At 40.3% G+C, this 16,865-nt stretch overlaps 1 protein-coding gene across 3 annotated transcripts in view; it reads left to right on the forward strand.

Annotated features, from left to right (window-relative positions):
• Nucleotides 1-705: 705 nt before the first annotated feature.
• Nucleotides 706-16,865, forward strand: part of LOC124303006 (transmembrane protein 8B-like) — a 498,471-nt gene continuing 482,311 nt past the window's right edge. For 2 of the 3 annotated variants that reach the window (XM_046759670.1, XM_046759669.1), the window contains exon 1: nt 706-1,150. The gene's annotated coding sequence lies outside the window, so the exon portion shown is untranslated. Of the gene's footprint in view, nt 1,151-1,269; nt 1,362-16,865 lie in introns of those variants that run through there. The other variant, XM_046759671.1, reaches the window with a different exon arrangement.

Raw genomic sequence — 16,865 nt, forward strand, 5'->3', positions numbered from 1 at the left:
GCTTATGAACTTTGAAGATTAGAACATGCTGCAGTATTTGGAAACTGTTAGAATAGCCATTACGTACGGCAACTGAACTAGAAAATGCAAAATTCATCATATTTAAGTTTTAACTGCAGCTGTGCAAAATATTTATTACTATCGATTTGTTTCGTTAAACCTCATAATTTCCTTCTTCATTTGCACAGAATTTTCATACGAAGTATATTTTACCGGAAATTCAACTGTAAAACAATGATTTCTTCACAAAAATATAGGTATAACTGGTTTTTGAAAGTTAAAGCATTTAATAAATCGCGTTACTTCAAATTTAATCATATTACAATATCATTGAATATTTCAGTTAAACCTTAAGACAGTTTCTATGTATTATTTTGAAACATTCGAAAAGGTGTTATATCGAACGAAAAAATATTTATACATTTCTGTACTGCATACACATTTTTAATCACAGAGAGTCTGAAAAAGTCGCGTAATTAAGAAATTCAAATTTTATGACAATGTCTTAAAGTGCTAATTTTTTTTATACTGTAATGTAGCCGAAAAATATAAATAACGACCTTGTCGTATGGTAAAAAATTACGTACAAGGTTTATCGCATGGTGAATCGGATTGACGACCGATAGTGAATTATACACAATAATTCATTATATATTGAACGCGTAACACTCACCATCACAATTTCACTAAAAATTCATACTTCATTCTCGTTTCGTCGAAAACATTTCTGGTTCAGACAAATGTCGCACTTGAGGTCCCTGCACTGTGGAGTTAAGCCAACCGACTATCAGGTTTATAAGGCTAGGTAAAACACAAGCTTACTAGTTACACTGGCAGTGCACCATTGCCCATTGTCCAGCGTAATTCGGCCAGTGTATAATAGTTAAAGTACGAGAAGAATTGAATACAATTGATGCCAACGCACCATGGCATTTGCTCGCGTATAATAAGCCGACTGTAGGCTGAAATTAGTATATCCGCTCATGCCGGTTGGCTGATGTACTAGGAAAGGCAGTCCAGCAACGCTGTAGGACGAGGCAGTAGCAGTATCTAGTTTATTGTCGATGCGTTTCATACTGGAGTTTGTTTCTAAACCGACGGGTTCACAATGGGTCGTTGGAGGCTAGTGGATCAATAAATTCCGGGGAAGGTCAGTAAAGTTCCGGGTAGTGTCCCAGATCCCGAAATATTCTTAATCTGTTCGATCTGTCGTGAAATTTTGTTTTTTTTTTCATTGGTTTTATTTGTCAAATTGAAAGAGTGTCTAATTCGGCCCAAAGCTTCGATTATAGTAGGCAAAACTGCCGTTTGAATATTAACCGTATTCCCAAAGACCTCACGAACTTTTCACATCGATTACAGTAAGTTAGCAGCCTGCAATTCTTAAATTTTTGGCAGTGATACGTTCATTATTAACGTGAGATGCACGTTTATGTTAAATCGTTCACGATCAAATCATGACCTTTGTAGTACAATGCATTTTATTTCATAAGATATAAAGCTATAACAGTGTGTATAGTATTCTAGATAGATACAGTCATACGCATAAAGTTATTTTGAATAGGGCACTTGCATACGTTTAACCGTACTGATAACCGAATTTCTTCCGCTGCGGAGAAAGAAAATACGGAACTATGGATAAAACACAGGGTAGAACGCAAACTTGTAAACACTGGCCTCAGTTGTGCTGCCGCGGTTGTCACGTGTGTCACCAAGGTGAACACTACCAGCATCGATCAGATACTTTGAAATAGGTGTCCAATTAACACTAACCGTACTGGTACTTGATGTATACGTGTTTTTAATATATGGTTAGGTTAGTGGTAAATCAGCGTCATTTAAGTAGGCAAATTGCAATGTGCGTAAATTACTAATCAGTGAAACATATTATAAGCTGTAGTCCTATCGTTATCGCTAACTGATACCCCACTATGCCCTATCCCCGACTCTATCTTTATATGATACGTCCCAAGTTCAATGACTTCGTATAGTTTATTTTTGATCCACATCTTGGATCATTCATATATTGCAACCAAAAAGTTGAGCTGCTGTGTCCGACAATGAGGAAACCTGGATTGCATATATGCTGGGTTATACACAGTGTCTAGGGAACTGATTCGTTTATTTGTTACTTGGCTAATTCAGTTTTAACGTTGGATTACACGCTTAAAGTCAAGAACACGTATTTCATTCTACAAATCGACGGTTGCGTAGAATAACCGGCTATCTCGAGTCAGGCTTGAAAAACCGGCTATCTCGAGTTCGGCTTCAAAAACCGGATATTTCGAGGTTCGCTTGGAAAATCGGCTATCTCGAGTTTCGCTTGCAAAACCCGCCATCTCGAATTAGGCTTGAATAACCGGCTATTTTGGGTAAAGTTCAAAAACCGGTTATTTCGCCGGTTGAAATTGTTTCGGCCGCAAATTAAGTTGGTAGCACTGTCCGGCTGAATACGAAATTCGTAAGCGCCTCACAAAATTCATACAAGCAGGTTTCTCTCTGTACAAGCTCCGTTATGTGAATATAGGTATTATATGCTTATCTACTGTAACGTTAAATTCTGTTACCCTCAGATGAGGACTTACCCAAAGAGGATGGGATAGAGCGGAAGGTCTCATAAAACACCAATGTGATTTTTCGTATAAGGCCCACTAGCACCTCTGTTGAGTCGTAGGACAAACTATTCTTCCCCCACCCTTTATTTCAGCGGGAAATCCGAATGAAATTGACAGGCTACTCACTGTTACGGACCACTTTATAGACTACGTAGATTATGAATATGGGACAAAAGAATAATAGAACATCCACTATTACAAGTAATAAGTGTATTCTTTATTGAAAGTAAAGATTATTGAATAACACAATAACATACGTAGTATATTTAACTATATTTACATTTGGTTAAACTTTAGTAGCGACAAACTTCCGCATTTTTTTAGTTGCTAAGGGTGGCTTATTTTCTGTTTTTCCGCCGGATTCACTAATCTTTCTGCGAATGAACCTGGCCTCCCAGTGACAGCGTATTCTCAAGAATAACTTTAAAAATGCTTCACTAGTATCGATTGTACATAATTCGAGCTTTCTGCACGACTATAATAATATATGAGAGAGAACCTGAGTGACAGTATTCGAATGTACGATGCTTTGAATCACACTTTTGAACGTGCGTTCCCATGCAATAATGTTTTCGAAAACGTTTTTTGTTGCATAGACCAATCCATGCGTATCGGCATAATTAATCATGATAACATATAATTTATGTTCAGCATCTAAACTATCGTTTTCATCAATTAGTAATTTCTTACAATCTATACAATTATGAGGGGATAAAAATTTTTTACATAAATATCCACAAATATAAAAAACTGCAAATTCTAACCATTTTTCGGGCCGGCAACAAAATCGAATATTGAAATTGGAAAATATTTATTTATGTTTATCTTTGGATTTTTCGTACGGTATGTGGCAAATATCAAGGAGGTTAGGTTCTATTTTGCTAGTAATCAAATTCTACTTACACTGCTATTCGAAAAAATGTATGTTCCCGGTCGGTTCTAGCATTTCTATTGCACCCTTTCACACCGCAGTACACAACCATATTCAATTAGAACAACTTAACCAAAGAACTTAACTTTACAATGAATATTCGATTTCAGCTTTTCTGATACAACTTGTCTTGTTTGCAAATATTGCCGGTGTTGACTCACACACGTATGACGCGATGCACACATATGCAATTGGTTTGTCCTGCGACTCACCAGACGGTGCGCGCGACGGTGGGTACGCTTAGCTTCCACTCTATCCCATCCTCTTTGGACTTACCGTTGACACTTTGGCGCGATTCTCCACTTTTTCTGAACATTAAACTATAATAAAATCAATTACGTTGGGCGTAGGGGTGTAGCCAGCATTTTTTCCTGGGGTGGGGGGGCCTAGGAGGGGCCGGCTTCACAAAAAAATTGGTTTTGTCCATAATCATGCTCTTTTCAAATAAAATTTATATAATAATCAATAATCACGTAATACACAAAACATGAAACTTGCTTTGCTTTAATCACACGTTAATGTTGACATTAATAGTAAACTTTGGCAATACCTTAAAAAATAATCAATTAATCTTCCATTGTTATTTAATCTAGTGAACAGTCTTTACTTTCAGTAGGTATACAATTAAATAAGTCTCAGTTTTCTATTTTTTTCTGAAAATCGGCTCAACACTTTTTCAGTTGGAATTTTTGCCGGGTAATAAAAATATTTTACCGAGAAAGTTGCATTAAGGTACATCTGAGTGCCTCTTTTCCATGAACTATTTAATGCGATACATCCCCCTATATATATCGCAATATATATCGCATTAAATAATTCATGGAAAAGACGAACTCAGATGTACCTCAATGCACCTTTTTCGGTAAAACATATTTATTACCCGGCAAGAATGTCGAGTTCCAAGATGCCAACTTTTTTATATGTTCGCAATACAATGCCAAATACCGTGTAAAATTGACAGCAAGATTCAAGGTGTCGCGTTGGAAGAAAAAAAACATTATTTTTTTCCGCTGAAAATAGCCTTTTTGTGCCATCAAAAATATGATATATATTGCATTAAATAGGTCATGGGAAAACGAAATTTTTTTGTGCGAACATTTTTTTGTCCGACTTCAACTTCTAGACCAGGGCTGAAGCCTTTGAAAATGGTAAAAGGTGAAAAAAAAATAATAGTAGGATGAAACCCATTGGAAAAGGAAGAGAATATATACCAAAAATGAAAGGAAAAATAAATTACGGGTAATCTGAGGTCGGGAAGTGGTAGGGGGTGAGTTTTTGAGGGTAAAAAACGATTTATCTCGATTGCCGACAAAACTACAAGTCCTATGAAAAAAAGTTAAATGGCGAAGTTGCAGGTAATAAAAAGATCTACAACTCTTGTACCTACACTTTTTTCACATAACCTCAAAATTTATGTGAAAAATTCAAATAACCAAGTTTTTGGTTTTTTATTTTTATCTTTTAAAAAAAATTTTTTTCACACAAAATTTGGAGAAAACTTACCTTTTTATGTCCCAAACACAGTGTAATTTTTTTGATTTAAAATATCTATTTTTTCACCTTATTTTGACTTAATATCGATGTTACGGGGTAGATTGCGTAGGCTCCGATAAGCGGTAATCGGAGCTTACTCCACGCCCAGCCAAGGTGTTATTTGGCTATTGTAGGGTCCGTTCACGTCGACTATGCACTCGCGTGCTGCTACTCCCAATGCAGGAAGGGAATGGAATCGAAAGGGATCGGTATTAAGGGAAGGCAAACGATTTAAAGTATATGATTGTTTATTAGTGGTCAATGCAACGGAGTCGGTCAAGGGAAAAAGGGTATGGTCTTGGTTTAGAGGGATAGGTGTCTTGCTTGAGTGCTGGGATGGATCTGCCTGGTTTTGCGGGATGTAGCAGGCAAGCTAGCCGCGAGTTACAGGAGAACCTGCTGACTCGCGAACGATAAGAGTAGACTACAGAGCGTAAGGTAACTAAGAGCGTGGGAAAGGAATATGAAGTCTGAAGGACGTAACACGCCCCCCCTTCGGGAAGAACATTCGGTGAGGGTACGAAATAGGATGTTCGGAAGGAAGCGGAATGCCATGAAACGTAGTGACTCACTTACAGAATATTACAAAGAAAGGTCTTAAAATCTAGCGCCTAGATGTTAGTGCGCGTTTAAGTGGGTTAGTGTACATTTGAATAAAAAAAAAAATTTATAAATGAAATCTTATAAATGTTGTGGTATATATGATAGATATTGTGTATGTTATAAACGAAACTTATGCAACGTGCTGATGATTATATTATGGCTGCAGATTATTATGGGCAGAATAAGGCAATGAAAGAATATAATTGCTAATAGCGGAGGGCTTAGCGCCAGACTTCGAGTGGTTCGGAGCTATCGTTAAGGCTTTGCTCGGGGAGCAATTTACGCGGCTTAGGTATGCCTAGTTCCGTCATTTCAATTTCCGAATTTGGGGTTTTGTACGACGCGGGTGAGGGATATGTTTAAGGCTGGAAATAATTTGTTCTGGTGATAGAATTTTAGGCTGGACGATACCTTTTTGGGCTTAGGGGATAGCGTCTACTAAACTGGACAGGTCAAGTTCGTATTCGTTCAAGCGTCGGTCCAGGTCAATTAGTCGGTTAAGTGTGCCAATTTCAATTTATTGAAATGGACGATTTTAGTTTTTCGGGGGGTAATCCAAATTTCAGCGTTAATACTGTCAATAATACGTTTAATCGTATACACTCCTTTATAGTGGTCGTCGAATTTGGATCGGGTTTCATTCAGTAGATAGACCTTTTGGCCTGCTTCGAAAGTTTGGCTGTTGACGTTACGGTCGTAATACGTCTTGGAACGATGCTTTGCTTGTTGTAGGTTGGACGCGGCGTGTTTTCGTATGCTGGATAGATTAGCGATTAAGTCTAGAAGGAAGGAATCGTAGGAACGAGTATACGCGCTGGCAGGGTTCTCATCTGTTGGGAATCTGGCTTGAGAGCCAAAAATTAGTTGGTGGGGGGTGAAGTTAGTACCTTCGTGCTTCGCGGTGTTATAACAAAAAATTGCAAAGCGGATGTAATCGTCCCAGTCTTTACCAGCATCCGTGTAGTGTTTGATGTGCTCAGTGAGAACAAGGTGACTGCGTTTTAGCGATCTGTTAGACTGTGGGCGGTAAGCTGTGGTTCGTATTTGCTTAATTTTGAAAAGTTTACAAAGTTGTTTGATGACTGTGCTCATAAAATTCTGTCCTTGGTCTGTAAGTATTGCTCGAGGAGCACCGTAACGTGTAATGTATTCTTTTGCGAATGCTACGCCTATAGTTTTGGCGGTGGCATCAGGTAAAGGGATGGCGTCCAGGAATTTTGTCAAATTGCATTGTATCGTCAAAAGATATTTGTTGTTTGATTTAGTAAGGGGTAGAGGTCCAACAATATCTAATGCCACTTTGTCGAATGCATCGGCAGGCGTGTCCGTTATCATCATTGGCAATTTGGTTTTTACTCTGACCAATTTTTTTCTTTGGCAACTCTCGCAAGTTCTTATGGAATCTTGGATTTGTTCTTTCATACGGGGCCAAAAATACTTTTGTTTAATGCGGTTATATATTTTAGTTACACCTTGATGATCGCCGATCAACGATTCGTGGCATTCTCTAATTATTTCTTTTCGTAAACATTCGTCTGGGATGACAGTCGTGTTTCGACAAAGGATGATTTGAATTTCTAAGTCTGCGAAAATGAAGGATAGTAGTTTTCGGATAACGCGAGGATCAAGAGCGTCTAAACTGTCATCGGTTATCGGGAGGGCAAGAGACTTTAGGTTTGAATCGGCTAAAGCCGTTTTCAGTTTGGACAATAGCTTGGAGATATCGTATAGATTGCTTTTATCTGAGCCTTTTGTTTTCAATACTAGGGTGAAAATACGTCGACTATAGTGCTTAGATTCAATGATATCAAATTTTCGCGGACGAGGCCTCATTACTATTTTTGGGTCAACCATATTCTCGCCGGCAAGTTGGGCTGGTATACCCTTGATCCAAGCGCAGTCTGTCGATATGAAGTGCGCATAGTTGGTTTTGAGCATCAAAAGTCCATCATTGGTATCTTTGACATTGTCCGATACTGGTATGTCGTCCAAGTTGTCAATAAAATATGCGAAACCGTGAGGGTCATTAATTTGATCATCGTTAGTGTTGTGAGCACTGTCATGGTTATGGTCAGTAATTTCCATATGGGAGTCGAATTGTTGAGTGCACGTATAGTATTCAGCGTCCGTGAGCAAGTCGGAACTGTCGTCGTTATCAGAGGTGGGCGGGAGGGGCGAGGGGGGAAGGGAACAGGAGTGTAAGGAGCGGTTCGTCGGCCTGGAAGTAGCGGGGGGGTATCTCCTAGCGGGACGCGGAGGCCCGACGGGGGGGGGGCATGATGACTTTAGAGGGTGGGGGTGGAGGTGGAATCGGATGAGGTGCTGCAGGTTTAGTCGGACGTTCCGATTCCTTTCGCAGATGGCGGCGGGGGGGGGGGGGGGGTAATCCAGATGTAGAAGGGACAGGGTCAGGGAGGTTAGTATAAACGGGTGGGGGTGTAATGCAGGGGCGCGCGGTGGCGGGAAGCGGAGAGTCGAGGCGGCAAACAGTGATTCTCATTTTCGAATTTTTAAAAACATAATGGATCATTCTGCGTACCGCGCTCCATTCTAATTTGTCGAGTCCGCAACCTATCAATGGTATCGAGACGGATGTTACGCCATCTTCTTGCAAGGTTTTCCTAAAGTTAACCAAGGTGTCAAAAAAAACGTGGGGCAAAGGTTTGTCACTGTATTTGGGCTTTGTAACTAGGTTATAGATTTTCCGGTTTCCATGTACCATAGAAATAACGTCAGTCACAGTCGGGTCGAATTCTCTAAGTTGTTCGCGATTTATGAATTTACGTTCTGTCAGTTCTGAAGCGATTTCTTTTGACATTTGGCAGTCAGCCGATATGCAATGAGCCAAGTTATCCTTTTGCTGTAATAGGTCAGCTTTTATTTCTTTGATACGTCTATTACGCATGAGAGGAAAAGTTTCGCTTTCTATGAGGAAATCGCTATAAGAAGGGCCCGGTAAATCGGTGGCTGGACAAAAGTCATCGGTTCCTGATTCAGTTTCTGGGGTCTGTAAGTCATCCGAGCTAAGGGAAGAATCTGAAAAATAGCTCAGGTATGGTCTTTCATGAGACCCAGGGTTTGTTAAAGAATTTGTTTCGCAGTGGCGTTTAGGTTGGCGATGTACTGGGATCGGTGCCGGGGTAACGAGGGGGGGTTTGAGCAACGGAGTTTCTTTATCGCTGAACTCATCGTCGGAGACATCAGAGGAATCAGAGGAATCAGAGGAGTATATCATCTTACAGGGTTGTGAGATTTTGGGGTGTTTCAGCGGAGCTGGGTTGGTGGACTCGTCTGTGGTCTGTCGAGGGCGTCTGGGGTACTGATGAGTCTTTTTAGTGCGTTTTTTTGGTTTATCGCTAGAGGCTTCAGTCGTTGGACGGGGGCGTTTTGCATCTATAGGAAGAATTTGAGCGGTGTCGGGCGGTGCGTTCCTGGACAGAGCATCAGCGTTGGTATTAGATTTTCCGGACTTGTATTTCGTATCGAAGTCGTACTCTGCCAGTTCTAAGCTCCATCGTAATAAACGGGAATTAGGTTTCTTGACACTTTGTACCCATTTGAGTGGCTCGTGGTCTGTTATTAAAGTGAACTTCTGAACACAGATGTACGGGCGGAAGTGATTCATACTCCAGTAGGCGGCTAAGAATTCTTTATCAGGTACCGAGTAGTTTAATTCAGCGGGCTTAAGGGCTCGGGATGCGTATGCTACCGGTAGGTCGGCACCGTCTTTATCTTGACTGAGAACTGCACCTATCGCGAATTTTGACGCGTCTGTAGTGAGCGTAAATGGTTTGTTGAAGTCCGGGTGTTGTAGAATTGGTTCTTTGCATAAACAATCGCGTAAGGTTTCAAAGGCAGACTGGTGTTCGGACGTCCAGATGAAAGGGGTATCCTCCTTCGTTAAATTGTTAAGGCATTTAGCAATTTTTCCAAAATTTGGAACAAATCTTCGTTAGTAACCTAAAAGGCCAAGGAACTGTCTAAAATTTTTGGGACTTCTGGGGACAGAATACTCTTTTACAGCTATTAATTTACCAGGGTCAGGTTTTACTCCTGACTCAGTCATGAGGTGTCCGAGGTCAACGACTTCCTTGCGCAAGAATTCGCACTTGTCTGGCTGTAGAGTTGAACCAGCAGCGGTTAGTCGCTTCATTGATTTCCGAAGTTTAATTTCATGTTCCTGCAAGTTTCGAGCGTAAATAACTATGTCATCTAAATATACGAACATCTCGTTGCCTTGTAGGCCTAGGAGGACTTGGTCCATGAGCCTTTGAAACGTGGCGGGGGCGTTCTTCAGTCCGAAGGGCATACGAGAGAATTCATAATGGCCTCTAGGTGTCGAAAATGCAGTTTTCGTGCTGTGATCTGGATGCATGGGAATTTGGTGGAACCCGGAAGCAAGGTCGAATGTGAAAAAGTATTTAGCTGAGCCAAGCTGGTCAAGGATTTCCGTGATATCGGGCATGGGGTATGCGTCGCCGACTGTTTTTTCGTCAAGTTTTCTGTAGTCGATTACCATACGCCATCGTTTATTGCCGTCACTATCCGGTTTTTTTGGAACGATCCACACCGGGGAATTATACGGAGATGAGGAATGTTTAATAAGATTTTGCTTGAGTAGTTTATCAACTTGGGATTCGATTCCGTCTTTGTGAATATTGGGAAAACGGTATTGTTTGGTATGAATAGGCGTATTGTCCGTCGTGGGGATAGTGTGATCAGATAAATTGGTGTGGCCTAATTTATCACCTGGGAGATAAAAGAGATGGTTAAATTCTCTTACGAGGTTGGATATAGATTGTTTTTCGGTGTCATTAAAATGATCAAGATGTAAGCTGCTCTTTAGGACGTCCAATTTTTCTGACCTACTGTCAGTCAAGAGCACCTTTGCGGCACCGGGACAGGGTGTACTGTCGTCAGGGATAGGAGGATCGGATTGCAGTTGCGCGAGGTCAGTGGACTGGATAGGGCAGGAGGGGGGATTATTAGTCGGTCGCGATGTACGCTTGGCGGCAGAAAGAATTAATGAGTTGCTGAGGAGAGGGCCTGGGTGCGAAAGGATCTACATCGGTCTACTGTGAGGCCTCTGCGATTACAATTGTCGCAGTGTAGTTCTTGGTTTATGTTGCATTCATTGTGGAAGTGGCCCATTCTGCGACATTTGGTACAACATCTTTTACTTTGCAGACGGTAACATTCCGTGATGGAGTGACCCTGGTGGTTACAAAATTGACAACTGCTGGGCAGAGCATTAACGTGGCCAGCAGAACCGGTGTTCGGATCGAGCGCTTGGGCGTAAGGTTTGGGCTCGGTACGAGGCGCTGGTTGATGAGCGTAACCAGGCGTTGGCAATGACATCAGGGGGGGGGGGGGGGGGGGGGGGATAAAGGTGGCCGTGGCGGGCACCTGAGACGGAGGAGCAGTATGGGGGGGTAACGGCAGGCACATGGGTGTAGCGGGGGTGAAATATTGTGCAGAGAATTGCATTTGACGGTTAATTAGCTCGGCTTCTTCGCCTTCGGCGATGGTGACGGCAGTTTCGAAGGTCGGTAATGGTCTGATAGTAGCGATTCTCCACTCCAATTCTGGCCGAAGCCCTTTAATAAACGATCTAGAGGTATCTTTCTTTAGATCATTCAGTAGAAGCGTTGCTAAGTCTGGTGGGTGCTTGGATGTGATCGCTGTGCTTATTTCTTTTGATATTGCTCTTATTATGCACGAGTAATCTATGATGCGCTCATATGGTTGTTGTGTAATTCTATCTAATTGAGCAGATAACTGGCGTATGGGGATATCCGGGCGGTATGCTCGGCTAAGGGCAGTTATGAGGTCCTCGACGTCATTACAGTTAATGCCTATTAAATATTGAGAAGCGGGGCCTGTAACCTTTGATTGCGCGAATTTGGCGAAAGTCATTTCATCCGAAGCTTTTATAAGAGTCTCTACGTGACGTAATTGTTCTACAAATGAGTCAAAGGGCATGTTGTGGCCGTCGAATGGGGGGATTGTCGGCAAGACATCTTTTACTGACCAAAAATTTGAACCGGTTTCGTTAGTTGGTGCCATGTTGATTCAAGCAGGGTATTGCAAGTACAGGAATAAGAATATCAACTCAACACTAAGACTTAGAATAGACTCACATGGCGAAGGTAAACGCAAAAACAGAGTACAGCATGGTTCTAGGCAGCTGGACGCAGGTGAAACTTGAAGAGGCGATACACGTCATGCGTCGGCACGAGGAGGGTATAGATGAGGTACTCCGTGGCGTGTTGATAAATAAGTGTGGTAATCCAGGTCTTAGGGCGATGTCACTTTCGGGTCCAGATTCTCGTCTTAACAGGGTTGCAGGAGTCTGAATGAGCGGGAAGGGTCCATTCAATATTTGTCGGTTCCAAAGGTGATGTGTTCAGATGCGGTGTGCGGCTTAACTTGGCTATCGCACTGAATTTCCACTCGCTACACAGTTATTCGACGTCGTACGTATCGATGAATTTCAATAGTACCACAATGTGACGGAGTTATTGAAATTGGGGACTGTTTGCAGAGCCTGTGTCCGTGACGAGTTGAATAGGTTCTGCATGCCTGTCACAGTACTTTGTGGGCCGGAGTTCGTTCGTAACACGGCTATCACTGATTGGTAAGGCGTTAGAAATTTTGAGCACTGAACACTTTCGTAGAAAACATGCAGCACTGCACTGACGGGTAGGTCGACGGGCAAAACCGCTGCCACCAAAATGTTACGGGGTAGATTGCGTAGGCTCCGATGAGCGGTAATCGGAGCTCACTCCAAGCCCAGCCAAGGTGTTATTTGGCTATTGTAGGGTCCGTTCACGTCGACTATGCACTCGCGTGCTACTACTCCCAATGCAGGAAGGGAATGGAATAGAAAGGGATCGGTATCAAGGGTAGGTAAACGATTCAAAGTATATGATTGTTTATTAGTGGTCAATGCAACGGAGTCGGTCAAGGGAAAAAGGGTATGGTCTTGGTTTAGAGGGATAGTTGTCTTGCTTGAGCGCTGGGATGGATCTGCCTGGTTTTGCGGGATGTAGCAGGCAAGCTAGCCGCGCACGGTGAGTCTTAATATTTTTAAATGAAAAGTTCGAGGACCCCAAAACTACGATTGGGAATTTGTTATAAATCGTCTCTATAATACATTTTTCATCAACTTGAAATAATCCCCTGGGCCGTTTTTTTTATTTCTTAAAAATTCGTCAAAATTGCTATGTATAATAACTTAAACGCTAAATAAGCTGGTTCATTCTTATGATACGAGTTTGAATAAATATTTAAGTAAGTTAAAGTACTTGCAAATCATTATTGTAATAGTAACATGAATATTTTATTCAAGTATTTTTCAACAATCACTAAAAACTAGCCATATTTATAAAATTAATAAAATAATTTTTTTTTTTGAAAAAGAAATTTTTATTTGAAAAAAGTTACTTATTCAAACTCGTATAATAAGGATGAACCAGGTTATTTAGCGTTTAAGTTATTATACATAGCAATTTTGACGAATTTTTAAGAAATAAAAAAAACGGCCCAGGGGATTATTTCAAGTTAATGAAAAATGTATTAAAGAGACGATTTATAACAAATTCCCAATCGTAGCTTTGGGGTCCTCGAACTTTTCATTTAAAAATATTAAGACTCACCGTGCGCGAGTTACAGGAGAACCTGCTGACTCGCGAACGATAAGAGTAGACTACAGAGCGTAAGGTAACTAAGAGCGTGGGAAAGGAATATGAAGTCTGGAGGACGTAACATCGAAAAAGCATCTTAATTTTCAATCGAAAATTCTCACGTCAAAATATCTGTTTTTTTTAAAAAGTCGGTGGGCTTTTTGTTCGTTCAAATCTCTACTTTCTGATGGTGTAAAAAAAAATATACCCCACTATGTTAAATGTTCTCAGAAAATGCAAAGAAACGAAAAACACTCGAATCCGAAATTTTCTTTTCAACCATTATGTACAATTTTGAGCTATTTATTAAAATTTACACTTCAATCACTCGAAAAACGTAAGATTCCATGTTACATTGACAAACAAAAAAAATGCAAATCGAAATATATTACTATAATTAACAACCAAATAAGTTAATAAAGTTAATATTTAATAAGACATCTACAATATTTTGAGACAGTTGTTACGTGGGGGTGAGGGTGTACTGAGCGGTGGTAGTTGATGATTAAATCAATAATCTAGCTCCCACGCAACGACAATGAATAATAATTAAAACTAAGAGAAAGACCTACCTTTCGGTACGCCGGTAATTTGTAGGATCGTGTTGCTATAGACCTGTACAGGTCTGTGAGGTTTGTTTAAATAGTTGAGGCTATTTTATAATAAAGAAAATGGGAAGAAGGTCGCTCAAAATAAATGTTTAAAAAGATTTAACTGGTAAAAGATGTAGTATATTCTGGTTCAATTTAGTTATCGAAATATCTGGTAACAATCGATGGTGATAAAAATATATATGAGCCAAAAATAACAATTTATGAAATATTCAAGTTTATACAAATCGTGTGTTGTTTGATTCTAATGGATATTATTATTTGGTACCAGGAACATCTATTCTGAACGATGGTTATAACTAGCTGGTCGTGAATATTGTATTGTATTGTATCTCTCTTTTTAGATTATCTTAAATCGTTTAATATAATATATATATATATTTAATATATATATTTAATCATTTAGTCTTATTTGTAAATTCTTGGAAACAATAAATGGAATTTAATTGGGGGTAGTGAAGCTAGCCACCAATTCTATGCTTGGTTTTTGTGAATTTACTGAAGAAATTTTGATTATCAAGGTGAACAAGAATTCGTCTAATTTAGAAGATTTACACTCGGATTGACTTAGCTTTTGGGTGAATCAGTCGGCGAGATTGAGAGCCGTCGGATCGTGTCGGTCTGCGTCAGTAGAATGTTGGACCAGGGGCCTCACCTCAAATTTGGAATAGTTGATGAATCGAATGATGTTGCACGTTGGTCACTTAGTCTTTGTGAATTTAGATTGATATTTTGTTACCGAGAGTTATAATCGAAAGTGTCCGTTTTTCTGATTTTTAACGTATGATCAATTAATTGGAACGATTAATTTATTGAAAATGAAAGTGTAATTATTATTATTATTGCTTAAGATTACCTGAGTCGGTTTGAATCAGGGCCGAACTTGGTTTAATTGAGGAAAATGGAACTGCATAAAAATGTCTATTCGCGAAATAACGAGATTTAGTAAAGAACAGCAAAGATGGAAATGTAGAAGATAGTGAGTCTTTTGCAGCTAACAGGATAACTGAAGCTCGAATTTAACGAATTAGCGCGAGACTTTAGGCCGGTCACAATTAAGATTTTCCAAACGCTACTCTTGCTCGAGAGGGCTAATCCGGGTTTACGTCCACGCACTTCGCGACTTGACAGACGAAAGACGCTGCTTCTTGGGCCCGAGGGTCCAAGAGGCTGCAATTGTAGTTGGTCACAACGGTAATTAGCCAATGAGGAGCGAGGCGACCTTCTGGCGCCCAAGTCCACATGGTCAGCATCACCTCACGCTCTCCAACGGTGTTCCGACGATTCTCAATCTCCTCGGTAACACATTAAAAATATGAACGAAAGATATTCGCATGCAATGTTCACACATTCATTCATACATTCCAATGAGTGATCCATTTAAATTTGATAATTCTAAAGGTAGTGGTTTATCCTAGTTGTTGATTATAATTTTAATTCAAAAAGAGGGATACTTCCAGGCTGAGCGCTACTGATGCTAGCTCAGCAGTTCCTCATTTCAGTTCTTGGTACCAGCTAAATAAACGAAAGTTGAACCTTATACTAGGGATCGTTGTTGGTCTCTACGTGACTTTTGCCAGGAGGGGTGGAACTCGCTGTTATTCGAATATGAGATTTGATGAAATGATATATGCGTATAGAAGTAATCAAAGAAATGAAATGAAATGGAATTTTAAAAAGGTACGCCAAGGCAGTACGTCGGGGCGTAACATCCCTCCCCACTTAGAAACCATCAACGTCCCCGTTGATGAACAATTAAAAGCTAGTAAGTATATGAGAATAAGAGTGATTAAAAGATAATGTATGTGTACATGTGACATTGTCACAATTCTAACTGATGATGAAGCATTCAGCATAACGTAGCTTATAAAAGCAAATTTAAGGTCGGCGGGAGAATAACTCTCTGTGATCAGTAACCTGGTCAGCCGGCCTTTACATTAAGAACATTATATGTGTAAGGTTAACATAATGGAGTAATAACAAGATTAATGGTGTTATAATCTATAACATAGTGACAAACGTTGCTACCGTAATTTAGGATGTAAGGTCGGCGGGAGAATAACTCTCTGTGATCAGTAAACTGGTCAGCCGGCCTTACATTAAGGATAACTATAATTCAGGTTAACGTAAGGGAACAATAACGTGACTAAGGGTGGAATATTTTATAACATGGTGACAAACATTGCTACCGTAATTTAGGATGTAAGGTCGGCGGGAGAATAACTCTCTGTGATCAGTAAACTGGTCAGCCGGCCTTACATTAAGGATAACTATAATTCAGGTTAACGTAAGGGAACAATAACGTGACTAAGGGTGGAATATTTTATAACATGGTGACAAACATTGCTACCGCAATCTAGGATGCAAGGTCGGCGGGAGAATAACTCTCTGTGATCAGTAAACTGGTCAGCCGGCCTTGCATTAAGGACAACTCTAACTCGGGCTAACGTAAGGGAGTGATATCATTATTAGAGGTGGAATATCTCAGAGTACAGTGACGATCATTGCTATCACAATCTAGGATGTAAGGTCGGCGGGAGAATAACTCTCTGTGATCAGTAAACTGGTCAGCCGGCCTTACATTAGGGATAACTATAACTCATGTTAACATAAGAGGATAACAGTATGACTAAACGTGGTGTATGCTATAACAAGGCGACAATCGTTGCCATCGCAATTTAGGATGTAAGGTCGGCGGGAGAATAACTCTCTGTGATCAGTAAACTGGTCAGCCGGCCTTACATTAGGGATAACTATAACTTATGTTAACATAAAGGGATAATAATATGGTTAAAGGTGGTGTATTTAACGACATCGTGACAATTGGAACTTGGAATAGTTGGGAATGAATTACTACCACTTTACACAACAAGAGGTGTAATGGAAA

The sequence above is a fragment of the Neodiprion virginianus genome, chromosome 4 (assembly GCF_021901495.1).
Source record: "Neodiprion virginianus isolate iyNeoVirg1 chromosome 4, iyNeoVirg1.1, whole genome shotgun sequence".
NCBI classification, from domain to species: domain Eukaryota; kingdom Metazoa; phylum Arthropoda; class Insecta; order Hymenoptera; family Diprionidae; genus Neodiprion; species Neodiprion virginianus.